The sequence below is a fragment of the Salvelinus sp. IW2-2015 genome, unplaced genomic scaffold, assembly GCF_002910315.2.
Source record: "Salvelinus sp. IW2-2015 unplaced genomic scaffold, ASM291031v2 Un_scaffold3116, whole genome shotgun sequence".
In the NCBI taxonomy this organism is placed as follows: Eukaryota; Metazoa; Chordata; class Actinopteri; order Salmoniformes; family Salmonidae; genus Salvelinus; species Salvelinus sp. IW2-2015.
Genome location: NW_019944406.1, coordinates 68599 through 73260, shown reverse-complemented (window position 1 = coordinate 73260; position 4662 = coordinate 68599). Strand labels below are relative to the sequence as shown.

At 35.9% G+C, this 4662-nt stretch overlaps 1 long non-coding RNA gene across 1 annotated transcript; it reads right to left on the bottom strand.

Annotated features, from left to right (window-relative positions):
- Positions 1-733: 733 nt before the first annotated feature.
- LOC139025710 (uncharacterized) lies at positions 734-4642 on the bottom strand. The gene is made up of 3 exons (XR_011477314.1): positions 4504-4642; positions 2764-2856; positions 734-754 (listed from the first exon to the last, which is right to left on the bottom strand). It is a non-coding gene; the product is annotated as an uncharacterized lncRNA (long non-coding RNA).
- Between the last annotated feature and the right edge of the window lie 20 nt (positions 4643-4662).

Here is a 4662-nt window from a genome sequence, read left to right as displayed (position 1 = left end):
TGAAGTCTGTCGTCCCTGTCTGCCACCTGAGGAAACTCCAGGCTCAGAGACACAGAATCTAATGTCAGCAACAGGACCTGGAATCACCAGGAGGGGCCAGCACTGTGAAGGAATAATGAGAGAGAAAAACAACTTTAATTGAAAATAAAATTACAAACACAAATGTGTACTATTCATTACCAGTAGTTAAGGGACAAATGATATCTTACTAATGTATTACTCTTAAATTAAAAAAAAATATGGTTTGGGTGTATTCTGTTTTCACATTATACCTTACCATCATGCTGAGTCAACGTTGTGTGTTGGTTCTCCATCAAACCTTAGGCTGTGAAGAGTCAATCATTCTATGAAACATGTGGTGTTTTTGATCTTGACATATAAACCCCCTCTTATCCAACAAATACTGTACATCAAGGGCAATGAAGAGAATGAAAAAACAAACCAGAGCTTACCTGTCTTCCAGATTTCTTTATTTTAAGAGAGTGGTATCATGTCCTTTGTTGGTTTGTCTCTGCCACCACTGACTACAGATCCAGCATCTGGTCTGTCCTGCCAGAACACCTCCAGAGAACTGTAGTCATGTTGCACGAGAGTCTCTCTCCAGGTCTCCAGCACATCCACCAGTGTGTGTCTCTGCAGTGCTCTATTGTTAGTGCTGTCTGATGGGTCTCCACAGTAGGACACATTGCAGGTCAGGACAGAACTTCACCAGCTTGACCTCAAGAGCAGATTTTCACAGACCACCTCTCCTGTCCTGGTGAATTAGATAATAACATTTATCAAATACATTAAAATAAAAAGAAACCTGATTCCATTCAGTTTAACAGATAATGGCCTGATAATTAACACATGTAACCTACCTATAAACTGCCTGTTATCATAATAATATAACCACATGGAACCTACCTATAAACTGCTGTTATCATGGATAAGTATAAACAACATGGTAAGCCTACCTATAAAAACTATCTGTTATCATGATAATATAAACACATGGTAACCTTAACCTATAACTGGCTGTTATGCATGATAATATAACACAGTGGTGGTGTAACCTACCTATAACTGTCTGTTATCATGAAATATAACACATGGTAACCTACCTGATAACGATTGCTTATCATAAATATTACACCATGCGTAACCTACCTATAACTTCTGTTATCATGATAATATTAACACAGGTAACCTACCTAATAACTGTCTGTTATCATGATAATATAACACGATGGTAAGCCTACCTATAACTATTATTGTTTTATTCATTATATAGTAACCACATGGTAACCTACTGTACCTAGAACAACTGTAGTCATGATAAATATAACACATGGAACTACCGATAACTATCTGTTACATGATAATAAACATCGGTAACCTACCCTATAACTATCTGTTATCATGATCATATAACACATGGTAACCACCTCTAACTATCTGTTATCAGGATAATATACCAATGGTACCTACCTATAACTATCTGTTATCATGATTATATTACACATGGTAACCTTACCTATAACTAGTCTGTTAATCATGATAATATAACACATGGTAACCCACCTATAAACTATCTCGTTATCATGATAAATAATACATGGTACCTACCTATAACTATCTGTTATCATCGTTAATATAACACATGTAACCTACCAAATAACTATTCTGTTTTATCATGATTAACAACCCAATGGTACCACCTATACTATCTTTATTTTTCCCCAATTTGGATTTTAAATATAACACATGGTAAACCTACCCAATAACTATCTGTTATCATTGATAATATAACGCATTGGAACCTACCTATAACTATCTGTATCATGATAATATAAACACATGAGTAACCTACCTATAACTATCTGTTATCATGATAACTATACAACATGTAACCTACCTATAACTATTCTGTATCATGATAATATAAACACATGGTACTAGCAATAACTATATTTATCATGATTTAAAGTATAACACATGTAACCTACCTAAACTATCTGTTATCATGATAATATAACACATGGTAAGCCTACCTGATAACTATCGTTTCATGATATATACACTGGTAACCTACCTATAACTCTAGCGTATCATTGATAAATGTAACACATGGTAAACCTACCTATAACTTCTTTAATCGATGAATAATAAACACAGGTAACCTGACCTAAACTCTACGCTATCATGATAATATAACACATTGGTAACCTACCTATAAACTCTACGCTATCATGAATAATATAACACATGGTAACCTACCTTATAACTAATCTGTTATTCATGATAATATAACACAATGGTAACTACCTATAATATGCTGTTATCATGATAACTATAACCACATGGAACCTATCTATCTGTTATCATGATAAATATACACATTGGTACCTAGCCTATAACTATCTGTTATCATAATATAACACATTTGTAACCTGCCTATCTCTTATCATGATAAATATAACACATGGGTAACCTACCTATAATTATCTGTTTATCATGCATAAATATACCACATTGTAACCTACCGATAACTATCTGTTATCATGATAATATAACACATGGTAACCTACCTATAACTATCTGTTATCATGATAATATAACACATGATAACCTACCAATAACTATCTGTTATCATGATAATATAACAACACATGGTAACCTAMTCATCATATCATTATGTGCAGGTTTGTCTCACATTCAGTCACAAATAATTACGTTTTTTTTTATTACGACATAGGCTCAAAGGAGTATGGAAAATATTACCCTTTGAAATGAAAAGGGTGATCCATGGATTGGTCACTCTTCATTGATAAATAACCAGATGAAACAGACTCTGCCATCTCTGTTTGGGCCCTGCTAGTAGTACAAGACAGTCATGCAACGTAATAAAACGTTAGTTAAACTAATTTCTACAGACATAAAATTATTTTGATCCTTTATCCGTTCATCAAATATATTGATGAACAGATTATTTTCTCTGATGTTTACTCTGCACTGCAACATTAAGATGAAAAAGTAAACCATGTGATAACTGAAGATATAGATTTATAGTTGGTTATTACTAAATTATACAACAGGTGGGTCTAATCCTGAATGCTGATTGGTTACAACCGCATTCCAGTCGGTGTCTATTCTATAAGTTACCACTGGCTAAATCTATGACGTTAAAATGCCTGTTAACTCTGTTCCATCTGACTGCACAATCCACTGTCTCATCAGCCCAGGCAGGGAAGTTATAAACTTGATCTCCACTATAAAAAGCATCTAGACATTATCTCACATTTCTTTTAGACTAACATTTCGTTTTCAACAGCAGATATTTGTATAAACCTTGTTGTCTGTCTCCGACATTCGCAACATTGTTTCAATATTGAAATTCGATATCCTGCTATCCCATAGTAATGAACATGTAGGGGTCAGGATGAGACAGACAGGCAGTGTTGAAATCATGAATCAGCTGGCATAATTTTTATGGATAGCCAGTTGAAATCATGAATCAACTGGCATCATTTTTATGGATATATACAAAGAAATGTCAATTGAAAAAAGGTAAAACGAAACAAAATGCAGCTAGTTTAGTCTTTCCAGCTTCAATTTGAAGTGATTGTGTTAGCTGTGTTGTTGGCTAGCTCCTCTGAACAACAGTAACCTGAGGAGAGAGCACATTTTCTATGCCAGGCGAAATCGCTTCTCATTAGCTCATTGTTATGGATGTATCCAAATAAATGTCACTAGAAAACAGCTTTAACAAAAGTAAATGCAGCTACTGTTGTTATTCTCGCTGCACTGTTTGACGTGACTGTAAATTATCCGTAGTTGGCTAGCTGGAAAGCATGGGATAAGAGCGTTACCAGCCAGTATGGCAATGAAACATTTTGAACGAACGACTGGGTCACGTCTCTGGCAACCGAACCAATAGAACGAACAACCACTACACAAGGCAGGTAGCCTAGTGGTTAGAGCGTTGGACTAGTAACCAGAAGGTTGCAAGAATGAATCCCTGAGCTGACAAGGTAAAAATCTGTCGTTCTGCCCCTGAACAAGGCAGTTAACCCACTGTTCCTAGGCCGTCATTGAAAATAAGAATTTGTTCTTAACTGACTTGCCTAGTTAAACAGCCGGCTTGGGTAGCAACCCTAGATTTGTGTCGGGACTATATCTTGTGGAAGAAAGAAATAGTATGAATAAATTAATCAAATAAAGTTTTTAATGAAAATATGTAAACATTATTTGAATATGTTGTGTTAACCCGCTAACCAAATATTTTATATTTTCTGTTAAATGTACCGTGCAGTAACTCTGTATCCTTCTAAAAATACATTACTTATAAAAAGGATACAGATCTAAGTCTTCAACGAGCACTTGTGCGCACACACACACACACACACACACACACACACACACACCACACACACACACACACACACACACACACACACACACACACACACACACACACACACACACACACACACACACACACACACACACACACACACACACCTCTTCATATCAGGGTCCATGGTCTCATCGAGATCCTTGTTTGGTGACCCATCCTTATGTATTTCTTTAGGGATGGCTCCACCCTCAGCCCCCTGATGATAACTCATTATAACTCCCAGAGAAGAGGTCTCACAATCCTGAAGAGACTGGTCTGTCCCA